Source organism: Rissa tridactyla, chromosome W (genome assembly GCF_028500815.1).
Source record: "Rissa tridactyla isolate bRisTri1 chromosome W, bRisTri1.patW.cur.20221130, whole genome shotgun sequence".
Classification (NCBI taxonomy): Eukaryota; Metazoa; Chordata; class Aves; order Charadriiformes; family Laridae; genus Rissa; species Rissa tridactyla.
Window position 1 is genome coordinate 22,626,949 of NC_071496.1, and position 27,778 is coordinate 22,654,726.

The window sequence follows — 27,778 nt, forward strand, 5'->3', positions numbered from 1 at the left end:
ATGCCCACCGGGCACGGGCGCTCTGAGAGCGGCACGGGCAACCACCGGCAGGCGCGAGTATTCCACGGGGGAGCCCCCGAGGAGGGGACCCGGCCAGTGCCGGTCCGAGCTGTACGTTTAGCAACACCACCACCCCGTTAGTCATTATTACGTCATCAAAGCGCGCATTAAATTGATTCCTTTACAATTCCTGGACGGGTCGCGCCCCAGCGTGGCACTCCGCGGAATGGGAAGGCAGTTCCCCAAGGTACTCACCACGAGGAAGCCCTCGCCCTACCACACCCGCCCTGCCGTTACCGCTTCCTGCTCCTCAGCTCGTTGAAAAGCGGGGCAGGCGTCAGCCAATCGCGACTCGCATTCCCGGCCTGCACCACGCGGCGGAAGTGACGTTAGAGTCACCTTTCACATGACAGGATGAGCAGACGGCGGGGGACGCGGTTCGATTTCTTGGTGCATTCTGGGAATTGTTGTCGGGGGGGTGGGGTGGTGGTGTCAGCTCCGCACGGCTGCGGGTGGGAAGCGGCCGTTGAGGGTGGGCGGTGCCGCCGTGAGGAGCCATAGCCTGGGCGGGCCTGGGAGTGGGGTGTCGCGTCGCGTCTGCTTCGTGCAGTCCCGGCTAGAGCTACGCCGGGCGGGGGAGCGGCTGGCGGTGGCCACCTGGCGTCCCGCCGGAGGGTGGCGTGGCGTGGCGAGGCGATGGCCTTGTCTCTTCCGCCCCTAGGAGGGGCGCGGCTGCTTTCTGAACATGAAAGAAAAATGCAATTAAATTCACCATTTAGATAAGATTAAACGCCGTTATTTTTATCGGACCTCAAGTCTGTACGTTCACTAGTTTCATAAATGAACCAACAAGTCCGTGCAAATTACTGTTATAAACAAAGTGCCAGCAATATTTGACTGCCCTTACTGTGTTATGGAAATTACATGTGCCAGCCGCCATAACAGGGTTCGACTCTAGGTTTCCACTGAATCGATAAGCTGAAAGGAGATTCTTCTATAAAGTCCTTTTTATTAATAGCATTACAACTTGAGCTGGGTGCCTCCAAAGAGGGACCTTGAACAAAGAAATCCCTGGGCAATTATACACTCACAATCTAAATTCCTCACCCCTCATGCAACAGTTCAGACCAGTAGTAATATTAGGGTCTGGGGTCTTCATTGGGTCCTTTCATTGTCTCTAGGCAGGCTGTTTTCTTATCTCTAAGGTTGCAGCTTCTGTTAATAAATGTAGCCTCCTTATCTTCTGGCTTGAATCGGCTCTGGGGCCTTCTTTTACTTGACTAGGTAAAAGTTCACAGCTTGCAGCCTAAGGCTTCAGCAAATTTAGCTACTAATGCTAAGCAAGTTATGCTAAGTAAGTTCTATATAAGTAGTATACCAAATGCACAACAACTGTGAGGTCAAAACAAACAAATACATGGGTGTGTTCTGACTGCTGAAGGAAAATGCATGTGTTTCCTCTTCTAGATGTGCTTTGGAAAGTTATATTGCTGTATTTTGTGCAAGTAACTATGTTACTTAATGCAATCTGTCAAAATATTCTGGAAGCCTGACTGGCGGGAGGCCTGGGAGCACTTATACCCCCAGCCCTTATCAGTATGAATCAATACACATAATTCTCTTCAGCTCCCCTCATTGAACTAACCTCCCTCCATTACATAACCATTCTTATATGCAGGGCATCCACACCGTGTTGTTTTTCTTTTATAATTTAAATTGAGTGGTACTTGAAATTAGTATCATTAAGTGTCATCAAAAACTGCACTGAAATACTACTCAGCAAATCTAAGCGTTCCTTTCCGTGGTGCCCAGCTCTGCTCCTGTAGCTCCAAGTCCCCATAGCTGAAGAAAACAGCTGAGCAACACCTAACAGCTCCAACAGAGCTGCTGATTTATTTGGCTGAGGCACCTTAGGAAAAAATAACAAGTGAGCAGTGCTGGCTGTAACCAGCCCCTCTGCTATCCTGTCTGAATGTTGGCAACATGAAATGTAAATTTCTCTTCTAGGCCACAGTCTTCAGGGGCATCCATAATCAGCCAGGCTTCATGTGTTGTCGCCAGATGAAAACGTATTAATCCAAATAAACAAGCATAATAATTTAATTTGTCAAAACGGACACAATGACCATCCCTTTGACAACCTTTATGTCAATCATGACAACAGAAGAGCTACTGCATGCAATGACTATATGTTCTTATGAGCTTGCTCACATAATTCCTTTCAATGACCTTGTTTTATTAACTTCTCCAGCACTTTTCCCTAGCGCCAAATCTACATGATTACCGTTTGTCCTCCACTAAAAGGGTAAATGTCTATGAAGTTAATGCAGCCATTCAGCATAGAAATCCTACAACATCAAACAAAACATAAACAATAGACATTCAGTCAAGTTCAAATTCATTTTTATGTAGTCTTTAATACGGAAACTCCTAAGAGTCTGTGCAGTGTTTTATAATACAGTAATACAGAAAGATTGCCAGTTTTATCAGTACTGATGGTTTGTAATGTAATATAAAAAAAGTTTGAAGTCAAATTTATGTCCCTTTTATTTCCTCATGTTATTGCTTAATGGCCTTGCTAATGTAATAATATTAATTTTCCTGTTAGTAGGTCTGTTCAGACAATTGCTTTCAATCTAGGAGTTGTCTGCCACACCCATTCTTGTTTTCTAGTACATGGGAGTACATGAGGAATGTTGATGCCTCTTGTGTTTAAAAGATATAAAGGTTCACTTTTAATCATTATAGATCTAATTTTTAGTTGAAGAACTAGATCTCCAATAGATTGTAATTCAAATCAAAATATTGCTAAAGTTACCACTATAGGAACAAAACACAACATAATAATTAAAAATAATTTCATTTTTTTCACTCCAGCACCTTCTACCTATCCAGACAAGGTTGGTGGTTTGCTTATTTTTCATTAATTTATGTCTTTTTCTGACCATTTGCTTTTATTTTCCATAGTGTTTCTTTACTTTTTTCCTATGGCTTCACCCTTCAAATTTTTCTGTCAGATTAGGTGGGAGCTTTGAAATGAATGGTTCATAATTTGTCTTAATAGCTTTTCAAATATAAAATTAGACTGATTGAACTATAACTTTTCAGGTTCTCCTTTTTCTCTCTTAGAGATGGATGTGGTGTTTTACAGCACTACCTCTAGGATTTCTGAGAGTTATGTTACAAAACAATACAATTTAGTTGCAAGTCTCTAAATAACCTGGTTTATAGTGCATTTTATTTACATGAGGAAAAAAACAAGCAAACATCCAAATTACTTTTATCCGTATCTCTAGTTTAATCTGTATTAGCCATTTCTATGGCTAAAAATTCCCTGTTTTTTCCTTTTCCAGAATCACCTCAATTACACTCTGGAGAAATCTGTATTCATTAAGATAACCTGATAAGCCTTCTGAACACAACATTCAGCTGAGTTTGGGAATAATACCAAAGCATAGATGTTCTCTTCCAGCTCTGAGCTTCTCATGGCAGTGTTGAAGAAGGTAGAGAACATTCAGCCAGACTGAGTGTTGATTGCCTTTCCCAGGGAGAGCTGTGAAGTATCAAACCGACAAAAATGAATACTAAACTAATCATAGAAAAGTGTGAATCATACATTTCCCTTCTGTAATAAAAAAACCTCTCTTGTCTGAAGAAATGAAGGAATTAATAAACTGCAGATGTGAAACCAAGAATTCAGAAGGTGTGCTTGTGTGCAGGATTGAGTAGATAACTATTTTTCAAAAGCAGTTGATTCAGATTATAAATGAAGGCCAAAAGGGACCATTAGCTTATCTAGTGCAAAGCTATCCACCTAGCAGCGTGTGACCTACACCCAGGTTGATGGAGAGTTCTGTCTGGCTCACCAAATAGTTTTGAAAGCTGCTTAGTGCACTCATACATGCCCAGATCTCCCATGACAGTGTCCTGCATTACGACCAAATGATTCACCCAGGGAGGTGCAGAATTCAGATAGCTACAATGTGGCCTTTTTTGGTCTCTTCTGTAAAAAAAAGTCTTATGAAATCAACTGCTTGTTCCTGTAGTGATATCAATCATTTGCAAGAAATCTTCTCTATATCAGAAGACTCAACATATCTCCATTCCATAATGACTTGTTCTGTGCATGAAAGGACTTTACTGTCATTCCTAGAGCAAGCCAGATGTGTGCTATTATGCAAGAGAAAAACATTTCTGTAGAGCCCCTTTGATAGGTATGCCTAGTGAAACAATACCAGTGACAGAATTATTTCATACCATGAACGTCACATTCTATATAAATTAGAAAGTTTGCTGCATAGTTTCTCTCTCCCTTGATGGCAGCAGTCCAGAGAAACTCCCTGCCCCAGTGCCGGACCCCTGAGGCCTTCCCTTCCTCCCGAAGCCGTTGTGCTTGCAGTGTCTGACATTTGCTGTCCACTGCTGGGAGTGCACAGCTTCCTACTGATATAATTGGCTGAATATAATTCTTGTATATCTTATATTAGTATCGGGATCAATACTGGTTCTTTAGTATTACTGTTAATTATTTAGTCTTATCCTATTAAATCTATATTTCAATATCCTATTAAATCTATTTATATTTCAACCCTCGTGTTTCCTTGCTTTCCCCGATTCCCCTTTGTGGAATAATTACTAAATTGGACAAGAATACAAAAGTACAGCATTGTTCACACATTAAGGAAAAGTATAAAATCAAGAGGCTTCCGAGGTAGAAAACAGCCACAGCTGGCATGCAAAGAATGCAACATCTGCGATTCCCTGTACAAGGATGCTTGCGAAGCTACATGAGGTACGGGATGGAATGTAATCATTCCGTGGCCTTGCCTTATGCAGATACAGGAAAGAGATGGTACCATGAAACAGATAAGCTGCCTAACTAGCTTACTGTGGAACAGATAAGCTGCCTACTCGCTACCCTGAGCCAACATTTTGTCAAATTTTGATGAAATGCTGTCCTTTGTGCGAACTCTGCTCATTCTAATGTCATTATAATACCAAAACACACCTCCATCCCGAAGGCTACCCACCTCCAAGGTGCGAGCACTCCTTCTTGAGTCTGCGCCCTGAATTTTTCGTAAGCTATACCTTTAATTGTGAAGCGAGAGAATTTTACACCAATCATGATAAAAGTATGTATGACTAAAGTCACTCAAACTCCACCTTGAAGGTAAAAAATAGTATAAAAATAGCCCGAGAGAGGGGGAATCTCAGGGAAGACACCATCACTAACAAGTCGAGGAGAACTCCATCACTGACTTCCGGGATCAGTCGATGGGCTGAGCCTCTCTTCCCCCCCAATAGGGACGCCTTTGGGTAAGACTTAGATGATACCGAGTGCTTCCTTGGGGAACTTAGAAATCTCTCTAGAGAATCTCTTTCCTACATTTAGAGCCAGGCTGTATCTTTATAACTTTGTCACGTGTTTTGTATATGTAACAATACCTTTATTTGCATGTGCTTTGCAGACAGTGTATTTATCACCGGCAATCCTAAGAACCTATCTATCTGTTGTTTAAATAAACTGCACTGTTTAAGTAGCTAGTCATTTCGCTTTCTCACTGAACGCGACCAAAGACTCGAGAGTGGCCGTGCTAGTTCATGAGCACGACTAGACTGAAGGTGCAGTCCACTATTAGTGTATCCAAATCGTAATAGTTTAATAGATATTAAATGCGACTGGACTGATAGTGCTGAATTGGGCATCACTCAGAATTTAAACCTAGCTGCACCTAGCCTCCCACCTTGGTGAGGAGTGTTAGAATGCAAGGGGGTTTATTTTCTGCCAAAACTGCTTTGTCCCTTTTCACGCAACACCCTTTCCAGGTGGGGAGGGGTCATAGGGTGATAGAATAATTGTCTAAACATCAATAAATTTTTATGGGTTTTCTCAAACCATAACATCTTCCTAGAAAACCATAGACCTATGGACTATGTTATTGCTGGGAGAAATAACGTCCGACTGATACGTTCATAAAATGTTCACTATAGATTAAAGTTTACTTCAGAACCTAGAGACAATCAGGGAAACATTCCACATACAATTAAGTAGGAAAGTGGACAACCTGGAAATAATTCTTTTCACTATCTAGGGGAAGATTTTTTCCTTTAAGAACTTTTTTTTTTTCTAGCACAGTACACTAGCACAGCCTTCCATCCATCCATGCAATACCATAGAATCATTTAGGTTGGAAAAGACCCTTAAGATCATCGAGTCCAACCATTAGCCTAACACTACCAAGTCCACCACTAAACCATGTCTCTAAGCACCATATCTACACGTCTTTTAAATACTTCTGGGGATGGTGACTCAACCACTTCCCTGGGCAGCCTGTTCCAGTGCTTGACAACCCTTTTGGTGAAGAAATTTTTCCTAATATCCAATCTAAACTTCCCCTGGCGCAACTTGAGGCCTCTTGTTCTATCACTTACTACTTGGGAGAAGAGACTGACACCCACCTCTCTACAACGTCCTTTCAGGTAGCTGTAGAGAGCAATAAGGTCTCCCCTCAGACTCCTTTTCCCCAGGCTAAACAACCCCAGTTCCCTCAGACACTCCTCATAAGACATGTGCTCTAGACTCTTCACCGGCTTCGTTGCTCTTCTTTGGACACGCTCCAGCACCTCAATGTCTTTCTTGTAGTGAGGGGCCCAAAACTGAACACCAGTGCCGAGTACAGGGAGACGATCACTTCCCTAGTCCTGCTGGCCACACTATTTCTGATACAAGCCAGGATGCTATTGGCCTTCTAGGCCACTGTCATGGTTTCAGCTGGGATGGAGTTAACTTCTTACTAGCAGCTGATATAGTGCTATGTTTTGGATTTGGAATGGGAATAGTGTGGTAGTGCACTGGTGTTTTTAGTTGTTGCTAAGCAATCAAGGCCTTTTCTGCTCCTCATATCACCCCATCAGTGAGTAAACTGGGGGGCACAAGAAGTTGGGAGGAGACACAGCCGGAACAGCTGACCCCAAGTGAACATATGATGTCATGCTCAGTATATAAAGCCGGGGGAAGAAGTAGTAAGGGGGGAACATTCAGAGTTTTGGCGCTTGTCTTCCCAAGTAACCATTACGTGTGATGAAGCCCTGTTTTCCTGGAGATGGCTGAACACCTGCCTGCCGATGGGAAGTGGTGAATTAATTCCTTGTTTTGCTTTGCTTGTGCGTGCAGCTTTTGCTCTACCTATTAAATTGTTTGTATCCCAACTCATGAGTTTTTCCCCACTTTTACTCTTCTGATTCTCTCCCCCATCTGTCATGGTTCTAGCTGCTGGCTGGGGTTAAACCACAGCTGCCACCTGGGCACACTACTGGCTCATATTGAGCTGAGTGTCAACCAACACCCCCAGGTCCTTTTCTGCCAGGCAGCTTTGATGCTATGTGGCACATTGACTGTAACTGTGCCGATTATAACAGCAACTTAAGTACTCCCTTTGCAGACACACAGATGGAACAGCTACCAAAGCACATGCGCTACTGAAAGAGCACCTGGCCTCTGTCTGTTCTGTCATTTAAGTTCTTAAGACCAGCGTCATGAACAATACACACTGTAAGCCTCAAACAGTGCCTGAGCTGCTGGACTGCACAATGATTTGCCTGAACAATGAAGAATGAAGTCCTACATTTGGCTTCAGGAGAACTAGATATCTGAAATCCCACCTGATCCTTTAATTATATATTTTGAACTTACCTCGGGCACATATCTGTGTTAAAGAATCAACAGAAATTTTATCATTAACTTAAAACATTTACAAGCAAGAAATCATGAAGTCTTTGCAATGAAAAGGGGAATATAATTAAAAAGCATTTATTGTTAATTATTACTATTATTGCAGTCATGGGATCACTCGTGCATTTAGTTTTTTGGTCTGTCTCTCCTTCTGAATGCCTGCTAGCTGTGTTGGAGAGAATGTTCTGCAGCTTTATTGCCACGATTTTTAAAGTTCTACAAGTATTTTTCACTTCACATTCATATTCTGTTTCCTCTTCTTGAGTTCTTACAGGAAATCTGTCAAAGGTTGTGATGCAGGATCAGCACAAATCCCTATTCTGTTTTTCTTTTTTCTTTTTTTTTGCTGACAAGCAAAAGTTCAGAAAAATTCAACTTGCAGTTTAGAGGGATGGTTAAAACTCTGATAGTCAAAGATGGGTGTGGGAGCTGCTCAGCTGTTCCACCATGAGACACTGACTCTGGGCTCTACTGGGGATACTACCACCTCCTTAAATTCAATTCTTAAGACTGTTATATATCTGATATGTAAATAATATAAGGCATATATGAGTAATATTTTGAACATGTCTTCCTGCCAAGAGACAGACAGAAAAAAAATGAAAATGCAGATCAGCTGGAGATGAGGACTTACCAAAGTAAAATGCCAACCTGGAACCTCTCCCTCCTGTAGGTCTACAAGAGTCCTTACAAATGACCAGCCATGCAAACCTCTATTGACTGGAGAGATTTTGAGGCATGGTCCGATGACAATTTCTTGTAAGGACCAGAACTCAGTCACTTTTCAAGTTCCACAAGTTGAGCCAATGTTTTTGGAGCTGGATGGTGAGGTGATTCAAAAGTGATTATTGCTGTTATTGCCTGTAACTTAGAGAACATGATATGAAGCCTGTTCCATGTGAATTCTCAGACAAGCCAAGAGGTCCATCCAAGCACATGTGAACATATGAAATAAAGGCAATTTCACAGAAGCAACCAATAATGGCTTCTAGTGAATTTTGCAGGACAGATTTTTTCATGTCTTTGCTATTTGGAGTGATATGGAGTAGTGTGATGGCTTGTGCAGGCGACTTCCAAAGGTATCCTCAGATAAGATGTCATCATATCTTCTTCTCTACTTTCACTTCTCCTCTACTTTCACTTCTCTTTCTTTCAAACACTGTTTTATTTGCTCTGTGTTGCATACAGTGGCCTTTATTCTGGAATGCTATTACAGTTCTACTACTCTGATTTTGAATTTTCCCCCAACTACCCAAAATCTATGAGACCAAAGCCGTAGGAAAAATAGGAAAACTGCCAGTGTCAAGGTAGGGCTAATGTGTTTGACAGATATAATGTTCCTCAATCTTTGCTGGCCCATTGCCAATGTACTACAGAAATAATATTCTGTAGTCAAAATTTTACTTTGCCTTCATTGTTACCTTCAAGGACTGCATCTATGGAAAATAAAATACAGGACTGTAATATCAGAAGATCAGAGACTTTTGTTATTTCATCCAAAATACACGCAAAGAAACGTATGTTACTTAATAATTATCATTTTCAGAAAAAATGTGAACTCTTCAGGAGAATAGGAAATACTTGGAAATCTGAAGCTAGTGGTAGTCTATCTTTTTTTTTTTCCACCAGTTAGTATGAATTTACAAAAGATATATTATATACTCTAGTATTAAAGCTATTCCGGTCTATTCAATCAATAAGTATTTAACACTTCTAGAAGGTGTGAAGTTATCTAGCCAACTATAGACATACCCATTACATTCTGAGTGTGGGTTGCAGATACCAAGTAGCTATATATCAATAACTGGTACTGTAGCTGCTGAATGTTTTACAGAGTACTGTCTGCTGAAGGCACAACTTGTAAGCCAGTATAGCTTTGTTAACAGAAATCAAATCTAAGCAGGGGCTGAATGCTAATTACTATTGCTGACTCTTTAAATAATGGCACTGACAACAACAGGAAAGGTGTTACTGTAAGATAGCTGCCATAAGTCCTCCTCATTTCAAATGATGCTTACTGATATAAATCAGATAAAGATCTGACTCTTCCAGACTTCCATCATCTTTCAAAAAACAGGAGGAGGCAGTTAGTCTGTTCAGGATTTGATTGTTGCTAGCATATGTATCAGCACAGCTCTCCCTCTGCTTTTATATAGAACACATTTAATAAACAGTTCAGTTCTTCCACCAGTCCTCAGAAGGTCAGTATTGCTTTACAGTATTTCTTTATCTACAGAGACTACTTGAGGTACTTATGTTTGAAGTTCATTATGGTACTAGGAGGCCCCTTTTTTGTGAAAATAGTTTTTACTCATGGCGGGAGTACATGGCTATCAGTCTCAGCTTCCTGTGTGCTGCAGCAAAGTATATTTTGTTATGTGAGAACTGTCACTTAGACCAATCTGATCTATTTTTGTATTTCATCTGCAAATTGTTTCAGCAGTTCACAAACAATTTTCTACTGAGAGTGCTTTGATGCTGAAATGGCAGCTGCTTTTGAATTTCCAAGATGGACAGAACAGTAAAAAACAGTTGATTTAGCCAGTTATACCTTCATTGCTGGTGCTGGTGGCACATTCACATACTGTTGCCCTAAGAAGGGCACACAAGATTTTTTTCACAGTTCAGCATTACAGGTTTATGCTATCTGAAAAGAAGTATAATCAACAATCAACCTCCAATATCATGTATTTGAAGCCATAATTATTTTAGTTTGTCAGACTCCATTTCATGTAAAACAATCTCCATCTTGCACTCAGCTATCTGTCCCTAAGCTCTCTTAACATCTTTTGCAGACCATGATGTTTGCAGCCACTACTATAGTCTCAGGAAAATAAAGCAACATAGAGCCACAAAAAGAAATTTAACTAAAAATATGTCATTCATCTTTCATCACAATTCAACAGTTCTTGAAAGAGATATTTTTTTCATACAAATCCCTCTTATTCATTAGCTGGACACAGTTTTCATTTATTTTACAACAGATAAGCAGAGAACAGACTTGAACTTCCTGTAAGTTCACTGTATATTGTCACTGAATCCCATATACTGTGCTGTCGTAACTTCCATTCAAGTTGCTCCCAGATGCATCACTGGTGCCCACATGGAAAAGCAGCAGTAGATAATATTCTGAGGACTGCATGAGGTTTGGTAGTCTCTCAGTTACATCCCTGATACAAGCCCCCAGCAAGCAGCACACCTCCCTAGAGAGTGCATCAGGCCAGCAAATGAGTGCCTCTGTACCTCTCAGAAGAGAGTTGCCTACAACTAGCACCTGTCACCTTTTCTTAGTTGCACTGGTTGTTATATGTGGAGCAGATTGGGTAGTCTTACTCAGCTCCAGCACCTCTCCTGCTACAGTAGGTTTTGCCTCTTCACTCTACAGAGCAGTGAAGCAGTTCTGCAAGGGCACATCAGTTTTGGGGGGAAGTCTCTTCCTCCTGCCAGTCTTTGCAGTTACAAGCTTCCATTCTTCTGTGTCACTGGCCTCCCTTTCTTCTGTGTGTACCAGAGTGAGAGTTTTTGACTGTTTGGCTATGGGCCCACTACAGACTGTGCTTGTAACCAGCTGTCTATCTCCTTCCCAGCCTCCCTGATGTTATGCAGCCTCCTCACTGCCCCCTGCACCTCAGCCACCTGCTGCAGGAGGTCCTTCACCTGGGCACACCTTTTGAAGGTAGGTGTGCTGCCTATCCCTGCCCCAGGAGAAAGGTCTAGGCACCTCCTGCAGTCTGAGGTCTGCACTGCAGCCTCTCCCTTCAGCAGTTCCGTCTGGGTGGAGGCATCGGCCACCGCTGGGGTGGATGATGTAGAGCCCTAAGCCCGAGCTGCAGCCTTTGCTCTCAGACGAGTGCCCACCATTCTGCCTTGAGTGCCCCTTGACCCGTGCAGATGGTCGCAGAACAGTGCTCGACCAGGGGAATACGCCTTCTCCGATGATGCACCCTTTCGCGCAAACTGCGCTACCGCACCCCGACTACCAATCCTGATCGCTCGTATTCCCTAGGGTGCTTTTTTTTTATAGGCAGGGGTGGTCACCGTTGTTCTGGCAACGCCCACGCCTCGTCAGCGCCTTCCGCGAGAGCTTCCGGTTCCTGGCGTGTTTCTCCGCTGTCCTGGCGTGTCCTTACCTTCAAGGAAACCATCTGTGTGCCGAGCTCTGCCGCTCCGCTGCGGGCCGGCTCGGCTGCGGAGCAGCTCCCCTCGGCGACTCAGCTCCCCTCAGCAACTGGGATCAGTTTGCATTTGTAATCTGTGCAGTGATTATGACTCAGGACACGTCTGATGAAAAAAAGATTTTCCTTGCTAATTACAGTGTGCTACAAATAGGTTAAAGCAGAGAAAGATACTTTGTTATTATAATGGAATTTCCAAGCAGAAAAACAAAACATTTATCTACAAGAACAGAGCTCCTTTAAGTCTCATTTTGTTTTTAAATAGACAATTGCACGTATCAGCTATTCCTTAGTTCACTGACACAATCTGCAGGCCTATATCAGAGGATGTCAGCTTTTGTTGCTTCCTTTGAATTCTGAGAAGTATGCATCTGGTTATCTTATGCTGCTTCTGGATCTCAAGAGAGGAGCACGAGACCAATATTGCACCACTATCCTTTCTGGAGTAACTTTAATGAAATTTTGGTTCTAATTTTTTTTTGCTAAAACTACTTTACTTTAATATATCTTCTTAACTTTCACTTAAATTATCCTTTATTTACAGCTTTTAAACACGAGTTTAAGGCCTCATAAACAAATAGGAATTTGTTTATGTAAGCATTAAGTAAACCTCAACATCCTGTTTTTGTTGCAATTTATTCCGCTATAAAGTATGAGTAACTCCACTGAGTTGACACAGTTACACTGTTCTAAAATGAAAAGGCATAAGAGAAGAATCAGTAGAGACTTATGATCTGCCAATGGACTTTGAATTCCCTGTTTGTGACATCCTTCAGTCACAAAAGCAAAACAGATACTAAAGTCCTAAGGTGTCATGATAGAATTTGTGCTGGATCCATGTTCTGCCTCTGTCCTCTCATTATTTGCACATGTTGCAAATCACTACAGCAGACTTTACCAGAGTATAATTACTGACAGCTTCATAATTACATGTCCATTTCAGTTTTTTTCAGATATGTATCTAGAGAACAGAAATAATGAATATCAGTTAATTTCCAAAGACGCTGGTATTTCTGTGCTGTGATGCTTTGAAAAGTTTGAAACATAAGAAAAAGGGGATAGTTTATGTTCGATAAGAAGGGAAGGAGGCTATTCTTTCCACAAGGACCATTATTCCCCCCAAATAAGAAAGTGAGTAGAAACAGGATGATAATTATAAAAATTATTGTTTGAAACTGAAGACTTTTCCAAATTAGAGTTCATAACTGCCTATTGCAGTGAGATTGGAATATACTTAACAACTAAGAAAATACTTACAGTTGAAAGCAAAATTAAGATTTAAGACAATTATTTCTTTAGAAGCTATGGACAAAGGGCTACAGGAGTGTACTAATTCAAGGGGGATGACTATAAGAAATAGAATGATCAGACTCTTAGACTGTAAATTTAACAATTATTAGCGTCCTTATTCTACTGTTTGTAAAAAAATGTGGAAGCGCATTTTTTCCCACTCAGAAAGGGTAATGTTTCAGACTGAAGTTTAAACATATTTATGTGTTCATACATTTCTAAAAAAACCTCAAGTAGAGGTCAAGTAGAGGAGCTGAGCAGCTCCCACACCCACATCCAACATTATAATATTCCTTGCCACTTGCTTTAAGATGGAGGAACTTTTTCCTCAATAATTCTTGAGGCCAAACAATGATCTCAGGTAGGGTGAATGTTATAAAGCAAGATGCTTATGGCTTATCACTATGAATGTGGATAAGGTATCCTTAATATTATAAAGGTTTTAATAAATATAATGTAATATAATAATAAATAATATAATATAAATAATAAATATAATAATTTATTAGCACAGTGATAATTGCTAACAACAGCTGCTTCTCATCTCTCTGTAAGGGAACTGAGGGTCTGCAGCTGTCTCTGCATACTATATGGGAGGAAATACTAACTTTTCAGTAGTGACCACTGCGTATTTCCATCCTCAATGGGCTTTCCGTAGCAAGTTAGCTGTTTTATAAGTTAGCTGCTTCAGTTTACTTTGTCTGTACCCTTTATTCTTCAGTACTCGTGAGCTGCTAGTCTGAGTGGCACTCAGTGGTATTACATGAGTTTATAGGCTCAATGCTTGTTAATCAAGCCTTGTGCACATCCCCTCTTTACATAGCTGAAAAATGGGAATGGAATATTGCTCTTTATTTGATAGTATCTCCACTTGTGTTGCAATAACTGGCAAGAGACCAATTGTCAATCACTACTGAGCTGCATTTTATTCTTCTCTGTATTAATAGAACTGTACGTGCTTCGTTTCTTTTTGGTTGCTTCAGTGCTCATTTAGGAATTGGCAGACATGATGCATGACAAATACTTACTTCCAGCAAATCTTGCAGGGTTTTATTAGCACTGAAAATCAACACTCTATCCTGAGGCGGGAGGCCCAGCGAATAATCCATAATTTGGAATAGTAAAGGACATCATCAGAGATATGAGGGCTTGGTCCCAACCTGGCAGAGAATACAAGGATGTGCTTCCCTAATAATATAAGCAACATGAGCACATCCCACCTTTTAAAAATATTCAGTCCCAGTCTGACATCTGTCTCTGCTTTCTGCATCGTGTATTCAGAGACTATTGAATAAAACTTCAGACCTTTATCCTTCTTTCCATTGACTTGAGCATAGGACTTCTACAGGATAAACCCCAAAGTTGGCAGTTCCATTTCTCACACCCAACAGGACTTTCAACCAGAAGCATAAAGCTCATTTGTGCAGGAGACAGAGTCTCAGGCCATAGAACTAAGCAATCTCACCACCTTAAACTCTGAGGGCACACCAAGTTTTTAAACATTTATTTTTCCATAAACACACATAACATGTACATTGAAGGAAAGCAAACTCAAGCAAACTGCTGTCAAAATAAAACATTCTGTGCATAAACAGTTCTCTCACTGAGGAAAGAGAGCAAGAAACAGTTTAACCTGAATGTCTGCAGGTACCTCAGTGATGATGGTGTTAAGAAACCATAACAGAGTAATACAGAGAGTTAAGTGGCTGTTGCCAATTGTTAGAGCTTCATGGCTTTCGTGTAGCTACATTGATTTAAATGGCTGAAGATCTGGGCTCTAAACTTCAACAGAAGTTGATAAACTGGCAGGTTCTTCAGAAATAAGTTTTAAAGCCAAGTGACATAATCAAGAGCAGCTGGGCAAAAAGAGCTCTGTACTGCCCATGCCCTCAGACAGGGTACACCATTCTGTAAGGCAAATAGATAAAGCATATGAGAAAAAAAACTGCTAGCCCAGCATTTTTATAAATAAAGATGTACCTTCCCCTCTTACTGTGGTTACCACTGTGTTCAAAAAATAATGACTCTTTGGCCCACAGTCCTTCTCCTCCTCTGAGGACTTAAATTGTTAGGTATGATGATAGTAATAGCAGCAAGAAAATAATTTTGAGCTGACACAAATAGGAATTGCATACAGCTTTTATCTTGGATTAATTTGGTGATTGTGAAATCACATTGGCTTAAAAATTCATAGTGCTGGTTTCAGAGCTTGATTTTGATCACTGTAATATCTTGGTTTCCCCCTCTAGGCTGCATAACTTCATATTATAATAGTCTCTGCAAGTTTTTCAAGAACTGGATTTTGAAAAAGTGGTGGTAAATCTGGCTCCATCAAAGTAAAAAGTGGGCTTTATGATTGGCTTTCAAGGTACTTGGGTTTGATTACATACATTTTAGAAAGGCTCAAAATAATCTTTCAAGTTCTAGACTATTTCCTGAAACTGAAAAAATAAAAGAATTTTCTATATCAATTCAGTAGGAAGGCATGATCCTGATACAAATGAAATGGAAAAAAACCACAACACGTCATACATCAAGAAAGCAACTTTCTGTACTGTATAGCAAAGAAAGATTTTTGTGATGGGACACCAAAGGGGAAGATTAATAACTGCCAGACAGGTCATGCACACATTCTATAGCCATCCTTTTGACCCAGTTGCTGCAATATCCCTTTTCTGGCTATTGTAGAAAATAGCTGTGTCAAGATGAGTGGGAGAGCTATCGGCCTTTTACTGTAGGTCTGCTTTCTTGATTATTCACCTTCCTGGTGTATTTAATCTATGCATTCTTTAACCAACTGTGACCTAAAACTCAGCATTTAAATAAAGACTAACTGTGTTAGACCGTGAAGAGTGTGAAAAAAATGAAATAAAAATAACACTGAATTCAGTCTGAAAACAGGTATCTGCTTTACTTAGTACTGCATTCTACTTACAAGGACAAGAACCATGACATGTTAGCTATTGTAGCGTCTGTTTTCGTGACAGTATTGTTGATAGTCATGGCAAATGGCAATAATGTTTTAATAGTGTTGTTGTCATTAAAACTGGGAGGAAATAACATTCACTGTAATGAAAGCAAGATGGAGCGTATTAACTTTTGTTGAATGTGGCAAATCACTTATGTCTGGAAGCATACATACATTTAAAAATATTTTTTTTATTGCAAAGAAAAAAATAATCTTATGATTCCCTAATGATTTATGGTCTTGTTTCTTTACATTCTCCACTAGATCGGAGGACCTGCAAGTGAAGTTAGAGAATGAAGGACTGGTCAATATCTCATATGTGGTTATCAACCATCAGGGAACTTATTCCCAGAGGAACTTTCACTTCCTGAAAGTGTTTCAGACTATATTACTGTCTACCAGCAAGATGAACAGCAAGCTGATGTCTGGACTACCTTAAATGGAAACAAAGATGATTTTCTCCTCTATGACAAGTTTGTGTTTAGAGGGAAAAACAGGAAAATATTTGCATGTATTTAGAGTAATGCTTGGTAAATCTCTATATTATTTCATTGATTTGCAAATAACCTGGTTACCTCACAACAAAGACATCATAATCAACTTCTAAGTTGCACAAAGTAAAGCACTTGCACTTTGCTGGAAAAAGGGAGCTACACAGGAAAAGTCTGCTTTTGCTTAAGTAAGTTTGAGATAAATGCATTTTTCTTTGTAATCACTGTGGATTTAGATTAATATATCTGAGTGTAGAATTTGATAGCATGATTCTGGTCTTACACTGTCTTTATTTTCAGACAACTTCATTACATCCATGGATGTGAAAGTAGACTCAAACGAGAAAAGCTATCTGAGTTCTCATGAAAACATTTTGACCAGAGTTGTTGAAAGTGTCGTGTATCCATATGGAAAAATTAGTCTTTGGAAAAAAAATAGCTTTTTGAGCATAGGATTCTGGGACATGTATCTTTTGGCAGAACCAATAATAATAATTTAATCGAAATGCTAATTTTTCAGTTTTGATGTTGTCATGGTTTTGGCCAATGGCCAGCAACAGATGCTCCCCCCCAGCCTCTTGTACACAGAGAGGAGGAGAGATAGAGAGATTTACAAGTTTAGAAGAAACTAAACTACTTTAATGAAAATATTGATAATAAAATAAAAAGGAAAACAATGAAATAGATACAGTATATACAAAACCGTATTAAGCTCCCAGGATGATGTCACCGTCAGGCACTGGGGAAGTCCCAGACTGGACTCAGCAACAGGTGGGAACTGGATTCCACAGATGGAGTCAGGAACACATGTATCGGGATCAAAGACAGATGAACAGGCAGGGTCCTCCTTGGATGTTGGTCATTGAAGGAAGAGGCCTGACCCTTTGATCCCTCAGCTTTTATACTGAGCATGGGGCAGATGGGATGGAATACCCCTGTTGGTCAATTTTGGGTCACCTGTCCTGTCTGCTCCTCCCCACAGGTGGGACCTCTCTACGCTTTTCCATTTCCAACCCTCCAATGGGGCAAGTAACGAAATTAGCTGACCTTGGTTGTTATAGCTATAAGTATAAGCAAGAGCCTCTCTGCATACCATTCCTTGGCACAAACTGTCTTATCACTCTGAATGAACCGTTTTCGACACAACATGCTGTTAATTTCAGAGAGTTAGAAGAGGCCTAGCTAAGAAATAAAATTACTGAACAGAAAGTTGGTTCTGTTTTACCTTAAACCAGGACAGACGTGATGGAAATTATTTGACAAGCCCTGCACTTCTAATGTGTCCATCTTAATTACTATTATGTTACTGTAGCAAACATTCTGTAATGTAACATACTGTAACAAACATACTGTAACAAACATGATTAGGGGACTGGAGCACCTCTCTTACGAAGAAAGGCTGAGGGATTTGGGTCTCTTCAGTCTGGAAAAGAGAGGACTGAGGGGGGATCTTAACGCTTATAAATACTTAAAGGGTGGGTGTCAGGAGGATGGGGCCAGGCTCTTTTCAGTGGTGCCCAGCAACAGGACAAGAGGTAATGGGCACAAACTTGAGCATAGGATGTTCCACCTAAACATGAGGAGGAACTTCTTTACTTTGAGGGTGGCAGAGCACTGGAACAGGCTGCCCAGAGAGGTGGTGGAGTCTCCATCTCTGGAGACGTTCAAAACCCACCTGGACGTATTCCTGTGCAACCTGCTCTAGGTGAACCTGCTTTGCAGGGTGCCGTGGTTTAGCCTCAGACGGCAACAAAGAACCACGTGCCGCTCGCTCGTGCCTTCCAAACACAGGAAGAATCGTAAGAAAAGGCAAGACTCTTGGGTTGAGACAAAGGCAGTTTAATAGAACAGCAAAGGGAACAGGCAAACAACAACAACAACAACAACAACAACAACAACAACAACAACAACAACACCACGGATAGGGGAATATACAAACGCGATTACGGAACCGCCGCTCCCCCGCCGCTCGCCGCTCGCCGGCTGGACCCGGGCCGCCCCAGCCCGCTTTTAAGCAGCAACTTCCTGCCCCCTCCCCCGGCAGCTCAGGGTGGGCGTGGCTCACATGGCATGGAATACCAGGAAAAGTTAACCCTATCCCCACCGGAACCAGGACATTATCCACCCCTTATTCCATACCATCTATGCCATGCCCAGCAGGTTCCAATGAATTGCCACCACTTTCCCCTGTTATATATATATATACACACATATAATACCCTTAGTTTATGGGTCATCCCTCCAAAGTGTCCGTTGAGTTCTTTTAATCCACGGCTTTGGGCTCCATCTGTTAGAACAGTCTCTCAGGGCAGGTGAGATGCTGGGTGGTGCTGGTCTGTTGCATGCTGTATTTTTCGGAGCTTGTGACTGGTGCACCTGGTGTGGCTCATGCATGCAGTCTGTAGGCTGAAGATGTAGATCTTGAGGAAACTCCTGGGCGCCGGCTGCTGAGATCAGTTCTTATCCCATCATCCCTGTGCCTTACTTGTAGTACAACTGATAGCAATGAGGACATACAGTGACAGTGTTACTTAGCAATTAACAGCACACAATCTGATTCATTGGCTATTCTCGCCCAAAATCAGATCTCCATGAGGTACACATCGGACTTCCCCATCCTTCCGCATCACCCACCAAGTGCACCCAGGTCCTTGGGCAAAAGCAATCCCATGGATGGGTTTGCCTTTGCCTGAGGCAGGACTAACCCAGACTGTCTTCCCTAGCATATTCTTCATGTGCACTACGGGGACTTTATCCCCTTCTACAGTACGTGGAAGTTTTGATTGGGCAGGGCCAGCCCGATTGTTAGATCCCCTGGTGTTAACTAGCCAGGTAGCTTTTGCTAAATGCGTATCCCAGTGTTTGAAAGTCCCACCACCCATTGCTCTCAGTGTAGTTTTTAACAGTCCATTGTATCGTTCTATCTTCCCAGAGGCTGGGGCGTGATAGGGGATGTGATACACCCACTCGATACCATGCTCTTTGGCCCAGGTGTCTATGAGGCTGTTTCGGAAATGAGTCCCATTGTCCGACTCAATTCTCTCTGGGGTACCATGTCGCCACAGGACTTGCTTTTCAAGGCCCAGGATAGTGTTCCGGGCAGTGGCATGGGGCACAGGGTATGTTTCCAGCCATCCAGTGGTTGCTTCCACCATTGTGAGCACATGGCGCTTGCCTTGAGGGGTTTGTGGCAGCGTGATATAATCAATCTGCCAGGCCTCCCCATATTTGTATTTCAGCCATCGCCCTCCATACCAAAGAGGCTTCAAACGCTTGGCTTGTTTGATCGCAGCGCATGTCTCACATTCATGGATGACCTGTGCAATAGTGTCCATGGTCAAGTCCACCCCTCGGTCACGAGCCCATCTATATGTCGCATCTCTCCCTTGATGGCCTGAGGAGTCATGGGCCCACCGAGCTATGAATAGTTCACCCTTATGTTGCCAGTCCAGATCCACCTGAGCCACTTCAATCCTAGCGGCCCGATCCACCTGCTGGTTGTTCTGATGTTCCTCTGTGGCCCGATTCTTTGGTACGTGGGCATCTACATGGCGTACTTTCACAACCAGATTCTCTATCCGGGCAGCAATATCTTGCCATAGGTCAGCAGCCCAGATGGGTTTGCCTCTGCGCTGCCAGTTGCCCTGCTTCCACTGCTGTAACCATCCCCACAGAGCATTTGCCACCATCCATGAGTCAGTGTAGAGATAAAGTACTGGCCATTTTTCTCGCTCAGCAATGTCCAAAGCCAGCTGAATAGCCTTCACCTCTGCAAATTGGCTCGATTCACCCTGTCCCTCACTGGCTTCTGCAACCCGTCGTGTAGGACTCCACACAGCAGCCTTCCACTTTCGATGCTTTCCCACAATCCGGCAGGACCCATCAGTGAACAGGGCATATTTCTTCTCATTTTCTGGCAGTTTATTATATGGTGGGGCCTCTTCTGCACGCGTCACCTCCTCCTCTGGTGACATTCCGAAATCCTTGCCTTCTGGCCAGTCCATGATCACTTCCAGAATTCCCGGGCGACTGGGGTTTCCCATTCGAGTTCGCTGCGTGATCAGTGCAATCCACTTACTCCATGTAGCATCGGTTGCATGATGTGTGGTGGGGACCCTTTCTTTGAACATCCAACCCAGCACCGGCAGTCGAGGTGCTAAGAGGAGCTGTGCTTCTGTACCAACCACTTCCGAAGCAGCTCGAACCCCTTCATATGCTGCCAATATCTCTTTTTCTGTTGGAGTGTAGCGGGCTTCGGATCCTCTGTATCCACGACTCCAAAACCCTAGGGGTCGACCTCGAGTCTCCCCTGGTGCTTTCTGCCAGAGGCTCCAGGTAGGGCCGTTCTCCCCAGCTGCAGTGTAGAGCACATTTTTAACATCTTGTCCTGCCCGGACTGGCCCCAGGGCCACTGCATGGACTATTTCCTGTTTGATTTGTTCAAAAGCTTGTCGTTGCTCAGGACCCCATTTAAAATCATTCTTCTTCCGGGTTACTTGATACAGAGGGCTTACAATTTGACTGTAATCTGGGATATGCATTCTCCAAAAACCCACAATACCTAAGAAAGCCTGTGTTTCCTTTTTACTAGTTGGTGGAGACATAGCTGCTATTTTGTTGATCACATCCATTGGAATCTGACGGCGTCCATCTTGCCATTTTATTCCTAAAAACTGGATCTCCTGCGCAGGTCCCTTGACCTTACTTCGCTTTATAGCAAAACCAGCGTTCAGAAGGATTTGGACTATTTTACTCCCTTTCTCAAAAACTTCTTCTGCTGTGTTGCCCCATACAATGATGTCATCAATGTACTGCAGATGTTCTGGAGCTTCACCCTGTTCCAGTGCAGTCTGGATCAGTCCATGGCAAATGGTGGGGCTGTGTTTCCACCCCTGCGGCAGTCGATTCCAGGTGTATTGGATGCCCCTCCAAGTGAAAGCAAACTGTGGCCTGCACTCTGCTGCCAAAGGGATTGAGAAGAATGCATTCGCTATATCAATCGTGGCATACCACTTGGCTGCCTTGGACTCCAGTTCGTACTGGAGTTCTAGCATGTCCGGCACAGCAGCACTCAGCGGTGGCGTGACTTCATTCAGACCACGATAGTCTACAGTTAGCCTCCACTCTCCATTAGATTTTCGCACCGGCCATATGGGACTGTTAAAGGGTGAGCGAGTCTTGCTGATCACTCCTTGAACCTCTAGTTGACGAATCAGCTCATGGATGGGAATCAGAGAGTCTCGGTTAGTGCGATACTGCCGCCGATGCACCGTTGTGGTAGCAATCGGCACCTGTTGTTCTTTGACCCTCAACAACCCCACAACAGAAGAATCCTCCGAGAGACCAGGCAAGGCAGACAACTGTTTAACTTCCTCTGTCTCCAAGGCAGCTATGCCAAAGGCCCAGCGGTACCCTTTTGGGTCCTTAAAATACCCTCTCCTGAGGTAATCTATGCCAAGGATGCATGGAGCCTCTGGGCCAGTCACAATGGGATGCTTTTGCCACTCATTCCCAGTTAGGCTCACTTCTGCCTCCAGTACAGTCAACTCTTGGGATCCCCCTGTCACCCCAGAAATACAAATGGGTTCTGCCCCTCTATAGCTTGATGGTATTAAAGTACACTGCGCACCCGTGTCCACTAGAGCCTTATACTCCTGTGGGTCTGATGTGCCAGGCCATCGAATCCACACCGTCCAATAAACCCGGTTGTCCCTTTCCTCCACCTGGCCGGAGGCAGGGCCCCCCTAATACTGGTCATAGTATCCATTACTCACTTCTTGCATAAATGACTTGGAAGTTCCTTCAAGAGGATCAGAAGCAAGATCAGGCCTTCTGCTTTGTCTGGGGAACGGCCCACTGGAAACTGGGGCGGCACTTTTCCTGGAGGGATCCCCTTTTGTGGTTGTCCTTCCTTGCAACTCCTGTACCCGTGTCCGCAGGATCGAAGTAGGTTGTCCGTCCCACTTCCTCATGTCCTCTCCGTGGTCCCGCAGGTAGAACCACAGGGTGCCTCGTGGTGTGTACCCTCTGTACTCTCTCTCTTGAGTGGGGAAATGCCTGCTTCTAATAGCTGAGATGCTGGCCCGTGCAGGTGGGGAGTAGGACATATTCTCTTCAAGTTGCTGGACCTTCCGGGACAGTTTCTCCACAGCTGAGACAAGGGGGGAAGAGAGACTTTCTTCATATCGCCGGAGCCGGCCAGCTACCTCATCCACCGTTGGTCCCTCTTCACCTTTCCATTCCATTACTGCCAGGGAGTTGGCATATGACGATGGTGCGCTCCGTACAAACTTCCGCCACATGGGCCTTGTGCATCGCACCTCATCAGGGTCTGTGGGTAAGTCTGCATTGTCCAAGTCATAATAAATCATCTCCCGCACGGCTAATTCTCTCAGGTACTGGATACCTCTTTCCATGGTAGTCCACTTGCTTGGCTGACATACAACATCCTCGCTGAAGGGGTACCTCTCCCTCACGCCTAACAGGAGTCGTTTCCAGAGGCTGAGGACTTGGGTCTTTTTCCCGATCGCCTTGTCAATGCCGCCTTCCCTAGACAGGGATCCCAGCTGCCTGGCCTCCCTACCCTCTAATTCCAGGCTACTGGCCCCATTATCCCAGCACCGGAGCAGCCAGGTGACAATGTGCTCGCCTGAAAGTCGGCTAAAATCTTTTCGCATATCCCGCAGCTCACTCAAGGATAGGGATCGAGTAATTATCTCTGGTTCTGCCTCTTCCTCCTGCTCTCGTGATGGCCCTGGTTCATCATCATCTCTTACTAAGCGAACTGATTTCTTTGTGTACTTCTTCTTCTGTATGGGGGCAACTGATACTGGCATGGGTTGGTTCCCTGGTTCAGTGGCAGTGGCTACCACGGGGGTTGCAGTAGCCGCAGTGTCTGTCGCAAGGATTGCAGTAGCCGCAGTGTCCGTCGCAAGGATTGCAGCAGCCGCAGGGGCCGTCGCAGGGGCTGCAGCAGCCGCAGGGGCCGCCGCAGGGGCTGCAGCAGGGGCTGCAGCAGCCGCAGGGGCCACCGCAGGGGCTGCAGCAGCCGCAGGGGCCGCCGCAGGTCTGGTTTCCATCTCTTCCCCTTGAGGGTGCTGCATAATTCTGAGCAGTGCCTGGTAGATACTGGCCAGGGCCCAGCACAGTGCGGTGAGTTGTGCCTCTCTAGAATAGCCACAGCATTTTCCCTTCAAATATTCTACCACTTTATCAGGGTCCTGTAATTGTTCAGGGGTGAAGTCCCAGACCATTGGAGGTGAGTAGTTCTCTAGGTACCTGCCCATGCTCTCCCACATGCCATGCCACCCCTGACTATCCAGCCTCGGAGCAGATCTCCGGGTGGTAGTCTTAAATAGTCGCTTAACCCTAAACAAGACCTGGAACGTATTCAGGAGACATAGCACTACGAACACGCTAGTTTGAGTATCCCAAGGATATTCAAAATTCTCAAAAGCTGTCATACCTGACCCGAAGGAGAAAAGGGAGGCAAAAGGGCTGGGGAAATTATTAACAAATTCTGAGAGACGGTGTCCAATGTACGGACAGGACAGCAAAACCGCATAAACACCCCAAAATAGCCGTCTGAACAGTGATGTTATCATATCATAAACAGATATCGCACAGGACAGCAGAATGATAATCCTCATCCCTGTTCCAGACATGGTAAACAGCATCGCAGGGAGTACATAAGCCATATAGGAATTTATGTAACACAGCCGTGAGAACAAACCAAGCAACATGATGACCAGTGACTACTTACCTAATAAAATAAATGCATACAAAAAAAAAAACCAAAACCGTTTTTTCCACGTTCTAGTTGGATTCTGTCGTTATCTCAACCCTTCGAGCCCCACGTTGGGCGCCAAAAAGGACTGCCGTGGTTTAGCCTCAGACGGCAACAAAGAACCACGTGCCGCTCGCTCGTGCCTTCCAAACACAGGAAGAATCGTAAGAAAAGGCAAGACTCTTGGGTTGAGACAAAGGCAGTTTAATAGAACAGCAAAGGGAACAGGCAAACAACAACAACAACAACACGGATAGGGGAATATACAAACGCGATTACGGAACCGCCACTCCCCCCGCCGCTCGCCGCTCGCCACTCGCCGGCCGGACCCGGGCCGCCCCAGCCCGCTTTTAAGCAGCAACTTCCTGCCCCCTCCCCCGGCAGCTCAGGGTGGGCGTGGCTCACATGGCATGGAATACCAGGAAAAGTTAACCCTATCCCCACCGGAACCAGGACACAGGGCGGTTGAACTCCAGAGTCCCCTTCCAACCCCTATCATTCTGTGATTCTGTGATTCTCAACTCATACTGAATAAAGAATCAGAAAGTTACTTAACCTTTTTTTGGGTAATATGATGAAATTGCACAAATTAGCTAAATTAGGCTTGTGGGATGAAACTATCACTGGAATGATCTTTAGAAAGTGATTGCACGTTACAGCAGCAAATACGCCTAAGTATGGAAGGTTGCTGTTGTATGACAAACAGAAGGCGGCTGTCTATAGTGCATGGAGGGACTCCAAAGCTGATGCCTGGCCCACACCGTTTGAAAGGTCGAACAGTTCTGTGCTGCTGACACATAGGATACACCTGCGCTATGAATTGGTTTGGCACTTGTTTGGCTGTGATCCATTATGATTCTAGGAACGTATGTCCTTATTGTGCCTTTATTGGCAATGAAATTTTTACCTGTTGCTGGTCCTAGATGTGCACTGCATACATGTAGGGAGCTAAGACTAGAGGACTGTGTGTTGACATTGCAGGTGGGGTACTTAACAAGATGCTGTTGTGTGCAAGTTCCACGTTTACTCCAGCTCCTTTGTGTACCAGTTGTGTAGTCAAGTGTATACCAGAACACTCAAGTACAGACATGGGGCAAATAGGCACCATAAAAATCCCCTCATGCATGCTAAATCACTAATGCGGATGCACTGCAATGCACATTCCAATCAAAAACCATGTCATGCTGCATTAAAACATTCCTTGTATGGATGCAACAACCATGTGGTGATTTGTACCACTTTGCAAAGAGCCTTCCTCAAGATAGGTCTGTGATGAGTGTACCTTTGCTAGTCTAAATGCCACTAGACTAGAGGCTTCTGCCAGTAGAGTTGTTATGTCAGCCAGAAATCATGCTTCACACTACTGACCGATGCAGTTGAGTGGGCAGACGTTTGTAAGGCAGATGCTGTTTTTCCCTGTAAGCTCCTTGGACAGAAACACTCTCCATGAGACTGTACAGTATGGGTGGATTGACGTGAATAAAATAAGGTATGATAAGAAAACATATTTAATTTTATGTATATTTTTATGTATATGTAACCACAAAGTCTTTCTCTCCTTAGATGCGGCTGTCTAAGTGTATCATCTGGGTCTGCCCTATTCTTTCCTGTCTTTCCAATATGTAGAAGAATCTATTAAGATTGCATACTGTGAAAACAAGTGTGGAAATTGCTCTTACACGGTATTTTCTCACTTCATTCTATATATACTAGAAAAGGAAACTGGATTTGACTGGTACTTAAAAAAAATTATTTCATTGTGATTAATCCAAAAAGACATGATTTAGAATCTACACATTTCAAATGTCTTGACAGAGAGCTTTTAAACATTTTTCAAAATGAATTAGATCTAATTTATAATAGACCGATTATCTAAATTTCTGCCCTTGATAGAAATGCAATAATTTCCAGAAATCTAAATGCAATTATTGGATGCTAATTCTGTTTCTGGAGTAATGTGCAGCTAGTGAGCATTTAGCTACTTTAGTTTTTGGGGACAGGTAGGTACTTACTTAAATAGTGTATTTTCTGAAAACCTGGGAGTCAAATCTGAGATGGTTTGAGTTGCTATTCCTTTCAGTTTACATTTAAACACAGTATACAATAGTTACTTTAAAAAGTGATAATACAAGGTGACAAAGTATTGTTACTGTTATAAAAGAAGGGTAGCTTTGTTTTACATATAGCTAGAAATCAGAACTACTTTAAGGATTATCAAGAAATATACATACATAGTCATAAAAGTTCAAAGAGAAGAAATATTTTTTGGTTCCCATCATACAGTTTTCCAGCTAAATGTAGGCCTCAGGCAGGTGAAATGTGGGATCCTACAATAAGAATACTTGTTATTAGCAATTACTTGAATTATAATTCCCAAAAGTTTACATTAAGAGCCCTGTCCAGTTATCAGTGGTATTGTAAAACAAGGCTCCTTTTGATACATTCATATCTTTCTTCAGCAAAGTAGCACAAAAAATTATAATTGGGTTTCAGGTTCTGCAAAAATGTTAAGATAATTAATATTTTACAACTAGTTTAATTAAATAAAATCCCTTGTATTTAATGCAAACTTATGTTTTGTAGGAACCTGATATTGATATATGTGAAAACATTACTAAAAAAGCAGATGAAAAACTAGCAGAGATAGAACCCAAACCAACTGGTCAACATTCACATCACCACAACCTGCACAGACATAGACACCACCACCACCGCGAGGGCAGTTGTCATTCCAAAAATCAGAATCATTAGGCTCCTCCTGAAACTCAAAGCCATCATCCTCAGAGCAGTCATCATCATAGAGCTTTTGGCCATAACAGACATGATCAGCAGGTAGTCATGAACAGGTAGACACTGTTCCTCCAGGAGAAAGTGTGGAAATTACACAAGATAAAAAGCTATGAAAAAAAGGGAAAACCAGCTGTAAAAAAAAGTTAACTTGAAACTGGCAGACACCATCAGACTCAACTTCTAGTAGCTGATGCTGTCATTGTCGACACCTTTTGTTTGAAGAGCTAGGAAATTCTGTCACTTGACAGTGTCGTGGAGCACTTCCAAATTCTTGCAGATGACATGGCCAGCTGTCAGCAGAGGACATCACTGAATCTTGACAGTGACATTTGCTCACTGCTGTCTGAGAGTCACCAGCAGCAAATGAAACTAGTGACACCTGACAGTGACAGGAAAAGGCAAGAAACTGAGCCTGAAAAACAAACTAAGCACCTTAAAAATGCAAGGGAGTCCTACTACCTAAATTCATATAATTGTGAGAGTGGAAAATTAACAGATTAAGTGTTTTTATTGCCCCCAATTAAAAATTATACTGACAGGTGTGTA

The 27,778-nt window shown here is 43.0% G+C and overlaps 1 protein-coding gene and 1 pseudogene across 2 annotated transcripts in view; one reads left to right on the plus strand and one right to left on the minus strand.

The window, feature by feature from the left end:
* LOC128902101 (zinc finger protein 131-like) overlaps window positions 1-325 on the minus strand; it is a 45,054-nt gene extending 44,729 nt beyond the window's left edge. Inside the window, exon 1 of one of the 2 annotated variants that reach the window (XM_054184474.1) lies at window positions 256-325. The gene's annotated coding sequence lies outside the window, so the exon portion shown is untranslated. The remainder of the gene's footprint in view (window positions 1-255) is intronic. The other variant, XM_054184476.1, reaches the window with a different exon arrangement.
* Window positions 1-27,642, plus strand: LOC128901906 (selenoprotein P-like; annotated as a pseudogene).
* Window positions 27,643-27,778: the final 136 nt, after the last annotated feature.